The sequence below is a fragment of the Gossypium arboreum genome, chromosome 4 (assembly GCF_025698485.1).
Source record: "Gossypium arboreum isolate Shixiya-1 chromosome 4, ASM2569848v2, whole genome shotgun sequence".
Classification (NCBI taxonomy): Eukaryota; Viridiplantae; Streptophyta; class Magnoliopsida; order Malvales; family Malvaceae; genus Gossypium; species Gossypium arboreum.
Genome location: NC_069073.1, coordinates 61,261,331 through 61,269,557, shown reverse-complemented (window position 1 = coordinate 61,269,557; position 8,227 = coordinate 61,261,331). Strand labels below are relative to the sequence as shown.

The 8,227-nt window shown below is 38.6% G+C and overlaps 1 long non-coding RNA gene across 1 annotated transcript; it reads left to right on the top strand.

Moving 5' to 3' along the window:
• Positions 1-3,016: 3,016 nt before the first annotated feature.
• Positions 3,017-4,144, top strand: LOC128291537 (uncharacterized). Its single transcript, XR_008281374.1, has 2 exons — positions 3,017-3,097; positions 3,853-4,144. It is a non-coding gene; the product is annotated as an uncharacterized LOC128291537 (long non-coding RNA).
• Positions 4,145-8,227: the final 4,083 nt, after the last annotated feature.

Here is an 8,227-nt window from a genome sequence, read left to right as displayed (position 1 = left end):
AGTCTCAAATATTTGATGACCCAAAGAGACTTAAATCTGCGACAAAGGCGATGGCTCGAGTTGTTAAAAGATTATGAGCTCGTCATTGATTATCACCCGGGAAGGGCTAATGTGGTTGCGGATGCCTTAAGCCGGAAATCACTATTTGCTTTGCGAGCGATGAATGTACACTTGTCTATCCTACCCGACAATGTGTTAGTAGCTGAATTGAAAGCCAAACCATTATTGATACGTCAAATTCGTGAAGCTCAGAAAGTCGACGATGAGTTGGTTGCAAAACGGGATGAGTGTGTTCCGAACGAGGACTCGGAATTTCAAATCGATGATGACGATTGTTTGAGGTTCAGAAGTCGTCTGTGTGTCCCAAAGAATTCAGAACTTATTCCAATAATTTTGAACGAAGCCCCTTTGTAGCCGAATGGCAATCCACCCGGGGAGTACGAAGATGTACAACGATTTGAAACGTCGGTTTTGGTGGCATGGTATGAAACGGGACATCTCCGACTTTGTTTGAGATGTTTAATATGTCAACAAGTGAAAGCGGAACATCAAGTGCCTTCAGGATTGCTTCAGCCGATCACGATACCCGAGTGGAAATGGGATCGAGTCACAATGGACTTTGTGTCCGGGCTGCCATTGTCAGCTAGTAAGAAGGATGCGATTTGGGTTGTTGTTGATAGACTGACTAAGTCGGCTCACTTTATCCCCGTGCGTACGGATTTTTCATTGGATAAACTAGCCGAATTGTACGTTTCTCGATTGTGAGATTACACGGGTACCGATTTCTATTGTGTCGGATAGAGATCCGAGATTTACCTCGCGATTTTGGAAGAAATTTCAAGAAGCTTTGGGTACCAAGTTGCATTTCAGACCGCCTTTCACCCCAAACCGATGGTCAATCCGAACGGATAATTCAAATACTCGAGGATATGTTGAGATGTTGTATCCTTGAGTTTAGTGGTTCATGGAACGGTATCGCCTTTGATTGAATTCGCCACAACAATAGCTTTCAATCAAGTATTAAGATGGCGCCTTACGAGGCTTTATACGGTCGTAAATGCCGTACCCCATTATTCTGGACTGAACTTAGTGAAGGTAAATTCTTCGGGGTTGATTTGGTGAAGGATGCCGAGCAAAAAGTTCGAGTGATTCGTGAAAGTTTGAAGGCTGCTACGGATCGCCAAAAGTCGTATGCGGATTTGAAAAAGGAAAGACATTGAATATCAGGTTGGAGACAAGGTATTTCTCAAAGTTTCACCCTGGAAGAAGGTGCTTAGATTTGGCCATAAGGGCAAATTGAGTCCGAGGTTCATCGGTCCGTATGAAGTATCTGAACGAATTGGGCGATGGCGCATCGATTAATTTTACCCCCCTGAGCTCGAAAAGATTCACAACGTTTTCCATGTTTCGATGCTTCGACGATATAGGTTTGACCCGACGCACGTAATTCCTCCATCTGAGGTCGAGGTTCAGCCTAATTTGAGTTATGAAGAAGAGCCGGTTCGCATTCGATGCGTGAAGTAAAAGACCTCTGAAACAAGAAAATCCCATTAGTGAAGGTGTTGTGGCATAAACACGGAATTGAAGAAGCCACTTGGGAACTTGAGGACTCTATGAGAGAGCGATACCGAGCCTATTTACGGTAAGATTTTCGGGACGAAAATTTCTTAAGTGGGGAGAGTTGTGACATCCCAAAATTGACCCTAGTCGGGATGTGGTTTCGGGACCTAAAAGCGAGGCATAAAAATAATTTATAATTTATTTTGATGCCTATAATATGTGTTAATTCATGTGTGACATTTTGATGTTTCGATTTAGAGTTATAAATGTGAATTTCACTAGAAAGGGCCTAGTAGTAAACATTGAAAGTATGATGGGGAAATGTGGGATGACTAGTTGATAATGCATGCAAAAATAAGGGATTTGCATGTCAAATTTCCCCTAACATGAAGTGGCCGCCATGACAAGGAATCATGGGCTAAACATGTCATGAAACATGTTTTGTTGGTGCACTAGGAGAAACAATAAACAAATGAGTATGGGTAATAAAGAAAAAAAAAAAAATGTGTGTGTGAGTGAAACCCCCCTTGCCGTGCATTGTGGAAGAGAAAAGAAAAATTTTGTTCATCCATTTTCTCTTCTTTGGCCGAAAATACTAAGGAAAAGGGAGGATTTTTGCTTCATGCTTGGTTTAGAAGAGAACTAGAAGGAGATTTGGCTATACTTGCATCAAGATTAAGGTATGTTTGAGGTTGTGTCATGAGATTCATGCTTGTTTTGGTTGCTAACTTGATGTGCATGTTAGCCATGGTTCAAATCCTTGTTATGCCATGGAAATGGTATTTGGCCAAGGTGGATTTTGTGTTAATGCCATTGCATGTTAAATATGAAGCTTGTTAATGGTGTATGTGATGGGGATTGATGGCTCTTGGACTTTCTTTTAGTATTTTTGAGTGAGACATTAAGTTCTTTGCTTAATCATGACCAAAATGATGGTGTTGTGATGTATTCGGTCATGGTATATCCACAAGTATGATTCATGCATGTTGCATGGTAGGTAAGATTTGAGCTTTGAATATGTGTTTGCACATGATGAATTGGTATGACATATATACTATTTCAAGGTATATATTTGCTTGGGATGATGTTTTCGGTTATGTAGTACATGAGAGATGTGTATTGAGCTACAATATGTAATGCGTTAGTTAGTAAAATGCATGCTGTTTTTGTGTGGTATTAAGTGCATAATCGGCCTCAACATGGACATGCATATTCGGCCACATGAGGGAAATTGGTGTGCATGCATTCGGTTAGAGGCAAGCATATTGATGCCTATTCTTGGCTTAGAAAATTCGCTAAGAGGAATACTAACTAAGGTGTTGAGTTCGATTCATGATTTTGTACATATGCGACTTTGATGCCTAATGAGTAGATATTTACATATTGGCTAGGCATCTTGAATTCCTCTTCCGATGCTCAAATGATAAAACCAATTTATTTGTTAAATTTAGCTTAAGAAGCTAGAGGTGGAGAATCAAGCAAAGGCAAAGGAAAGATAATCGAGTAGTCGATTGGAAATCGTTTCATCCAATATAAGGTAAGTCATTAAGCATATATTTGGTGTTGATGTAAATGACCATAATATATACACAATTGTGTTTAAATGAATTGATGTGTAAATGGGAATGTATGTGTATGGAATGATGCCATTGTTGAATGTATAAAGGCAGCAAAATGCATAAGGTATTGGTCTCGGCACTAAGTGTGCGGGTATAAATGGACACGGTGACAAGATTGGCACTAAGTGTGCGGGTTTAAAATTGTACAGCACTAAGTGTGCGAGTTTGATTATATAGCACTAAGTGTGCGAGCTGAAAATTATATAGCACTAAGTGTGCGAGCTGAAAATATATAGCACTAAGTGTGCGGATTCACTATATGCTCTTGTATTACAATTGGCACTGAGTGTGCGACATTATCGAGTTAATCCCGGACAGCGGATCGGGTAAGTACCTCGAGCTCATGATGAATAGAAAATACGTCCATGCTTGGGGTTGAATTGGTAAGCCTTAAATCTATGTGATGATTGAAATTGTATGGTTGTGCTGGAAAATGAGTTAATGTGTAAAAAATGCTTGATTATCTTGTTGTGTAGAATATGAAATGTGGATGTATGACTTGGTGCGAGATTGGACCGAAAGGTCCGAGGCATTATGGTATAGATTCGATATGGATGAGTACCTAGCCTCGCTTTTTGTACATGTTGTAGTGACTTTATTAGTGGATTGATGAATGCTTATGACTTACTGAGTTGTAAACTCACTCGGTGTTTTTTCTTGTCACCCATTTTAGGTCTCTCGGATTCGTATTGCTTGCGTGATCGGGACCGTCGTTGAAGTCATCACACCGGCTGAAATCTTGTGGTATTGTTTTCGTTGTTGAAGAACATTTGGCATGTATAGGCTATTATATTTTGTCGAATTGTGGGTTGTAAACTTTAAGCCCTGTGAAAATGGCCTATGTGGTCGTCGAGTGGGATGCTAGAACCTATAGCCACGAGTCTTAGAAACTCTAATTTTGATAAGGTGGCCACAATTTGTGTCATGTATGATGGATGATTAAGGCCAAGGAAAGATTCATGAAATTGGCATAGTCTACTGCAGTAACTGTCGCGGACAGCAGCAGTGAGATGAGATTGAAAATCACTAAAATAGTAGAAGTAGAATTAAATAGTGGGTAAATTATGAAATTGAACCTTGATGAATCTATTTTCATATGGATGAAACGAAACGACCATATGAGCAGTATACTGAGAAATATTAAAGTTCTCGTGAGACAGGGCCAGAACGGTTTCTGGGTCCCCTGACGCGACTTTGAAAATTTACCATAAATTATCCAGAAAGAATTAGGAGTCATGCCTTATATGTACGGATTCCATTTTGAGTCTAGTTTCATTAGAAACAAACGGCACCAGTATTAAAGCCCTGTATAGAGAGATATTCAAGTTGTAACGCGCAAAGGTCAGAGCAGTCGATCCCTGTAACATGGGTGACTTTAACTAATAAACTGTACCAATTGGCCCGACCAAAAATTCTAGAAATAAATCCATGGATGGGTATATGAGTCTAAATTCAGGGAAAATTTACGAAACCAGTTTCCGAGTTTTGAAACTCGAGATATGATTTTTAAGGCGACGGGGACGCAGTTTTCCAGCCTGACTGGTAATGTCAAATTGGTTGGTATCTTGAGAGGGTTTGGCCGTTAACCCCTCGTGTCCGACACCGGCGTCGGCCACGAGTTAGGGGTGTTACAAGACTGATATTTACAAGATAGCATTTAGGACTCGATATGGGCATTACGAGTTCCTAGTGATGCCATTTGGACTGACGAATGCACCAGCGACTTTCATGGATCTGATGAATCGAGTGTTCCAGCCCTATCTCGATCAGTTCGTAGTGGCGTTTATAGATGATATTTTGGTGTATTCGAGAACTGAAGATGAACATGATGCACATCTCCGAATTGTTTTGCAGATTTTGAGGGAGAAACAATTGTACACTAAATTTAGCAAGTGTGAATTCTGGCTACGAGAGGTAACTTTTCTAGGACATATGGTATCTGTTGAGGGGATTAGGGTTGATCATCGAAAAATTGCAGCTGTTCTAGAATGGATGCAGCCTAAGTCAGTATTTGGAAGGGTATTATAGACGGTTTGTAGAAGGGTTTTCGTTGATTGCTGCACCTCTAACTAAGTTGTTGCGTAAAGGTGTATCGTTTGACAGGACTGATAAATAGCAAGAAAGTTTTGAGAGGCTTAAGAAGGTTCTCATTGAGGCCTCTATCTTGATTCAGCCAGAGCCTAGAAAAGAATTTACTGTATACAGTGACGCATCACACGTTGGGTTGGGTTGTGTGTTCATGCAAAAAGGTAAAGTTGTGGCTTATGCGTCTTGTCAGCTTAAGACACATGAGGCGAACTATCCAACACATGACTTGGAGTTGGCTGCCGTGGTATTCGTACTAAAAATTTGAAGCCATTACCTATACGGTGAGACGTGTATCATTTACACAGATCACAAGAGCCTCAAGTATCTCTTCACTCAGAAGGGGTAATTTGTTTCTGTGGGAAAGTCTGCGTTGTGACAGCCCTAAAGTGACCCTAGTCGGAAAGCGGTTTCGGGACCGCTAAACCGAGTCACCAAATTATTTGGATGTGATATTTATGGTATAAAATATGTGAATATGAATGTGCGAAAATCTTAAGCTTCGATTTAGTAAATTGCATGTGAATTTAGTCAAAAGGACTTGTGTGACACTTTTGAAATGTGATAGGCTAATCTACAAGGATCTAATAGTGCATGTAAACAAAAAGGAGGACTTGCATGTCAAATTCCCCTTTTAATTGCTAGTGGTGGGCATGACAAAGGATGATGGGCAAAACATGTCATAGACATGTTTTGTTGGTGCATCATGGGTGGAAAAATAAATTAAAGAGCATGGGCAAAGAAAGAAAAAAAATGGTCTCATCCATGCTCCCCCTCCCTTGCCGTGAATGGAAAAAAGAAAACAAAGAAGAAAAAAAATGTTCATCCTTTGATTCATCTTTTGGCGAAAATTTGAAGGAAAAAGGGAAGAAGGGAGTGAAGCATTCGGCTATCCTAGGTCACTATTAAGGTAAGTTTGATGTTTTGCCATGAGATTCATGTATATTTTAGTAGTTAGCTTGAGTTCTAACTAGCCATGGTTCCAATCCTTACTATGTCATGGAGATGATATTCGCTAAGGTAAGATTGTGTTGATATCATTTGCATGCTAAAAGTGAAGCTTTGTAATGGTGCATGTGATGGTGTATTGATGATGAATGTGTTATGGAAAGAAATCGGTCTTCCTAAGAATATATTTGTGAATGTTTATATTAGTAATAGCCGAAATTAAAGAGGTTTGATGTCTTGAACAAATGTTGATTATATGATTCGAAAATGAGATATGTCAATGATGAAGTATAATCGGCCATGGAGGTAGCTCATTTTGGAAGTGTGATTGTGGTATATTTTCTTTGTGATTGATTATAAAAAATTTGGCTTAAGTGAGGTAATTGGTAAAAGATGTGTTTATGATGTAATACATATGTTCTCATAAGCTAAGTTATGTATATGTGATATCTTGCATATTGGTTGTTATGGTAAGGTTTGAGATATTGACGTATGAATATGTTTTGTTTGTGGTTCGGCAACTAATGGTTAAGTTGTTAAGTTACATGCTTGAGTAGTAAATATGTTAAGAATGGTTCTAAAATGTATATGGATGCCGTGTGATGGTGTTTGATTGGGAAGTAAATTGTTTGATTTAGCTCAAGAGCCTAGAGGATCAAAGTCGGATAAGGAAAAGAGGAAGTAAACGAATAGCCGTGGATATCTAGTCGTCGACCACTTTCGAGGTAAGTTTTAAGCGATAAATCGTTGAGTAAATTCAATCATAATAGGGCATAATGAGTTGATTTGATAAGATATGATGTGGCCATGATATGTCTTAAACCCAAATGGTAAGTTCATAAGTGTTTGGACTTGGAAATTTAAGAGCAAATTGTAATAAATTGCTTGGACAGCAGCAGTAAGGTGATTTTAGAAAATCACTATAAATTGTTGGTGTGGAATTATAGGCTGAATAAAATATGTAATCAAAGCTTAGTTGGTCTAGTTTCTTATAAAAGAGACCGTGGAAGCAAAGAAATTTCCTATAAAGAGATATTTAATGTTGTGCGGGACAGTGTCGGAATGACTCGAAATCCCTGTTCTGTTTTTGGAAAATCATTATAATTCGTACAAAAATGGTTATGAGATAAGATTTATATGCTTAGACTCCTTAATTAGTCTAGTTTCAAATGGAGTCAAATAGAACACATTATGAATTCTGTACAATGAAAAATTTGATTCGTAATGAAGAGTGGTCAGATTAGTCAAACAGTGAAACAGGGGAAACTTTAAGAAAAATCTGGTATTGATTGGCCAAACCTAAAATTCTGAAAATTTTATGGGTGGAAGATAAATGAGTCTACATTCGGGGAAAATTAACGGCAATTGATTTTGAGTTTTGTATCTCTAGTTATAAACAACTTAGTGACTGTTGGTCAGAAAAACTGCTTGTAGTGAATATGTGATTTTGTTGTAAACTTTAATGAAACTATTTGAGTTGCTTATAAGCTATTGCTGAAATTGATGTACAAGAAAAATATGAAATATGTATGATATACATATATGTGTGATAAGGCCGAATGGCCAATGCGATGAATGTGAAAGTGTATGTATATGTGATAAGGCCTAATGGCCGATGTGATGAATGTGAAAGTGTATGTATATGTGATGAGGCCTAATGGCCGATGTGGTGAATGTGAAAGTGTATGTATATGTGATAAGGCCTAATGGCCGATGTGGTGAATGTGAAAGTGTATGTATATGTGATAAGGCCTAATGGCTAATGTAAAATATATGTGTGATATGCATATGTGGTAAAGCCGAATGGCTAATGTGAATGTTGTAACATGTGATTAAATGTACATGAAACTTGGAATATGTTCCGGGTGAGACCGATGACTACGTGTGGAGATTATGACCGGGGGTAAGACTTCTTTTATAAGAATTGCTTATAAAAAAATACGCAATGCGAAAGGTTAAACAGGTATGTACTCCAAGCTTATATGTGAGCTTGATTTAAACTAAACCATAAGGTA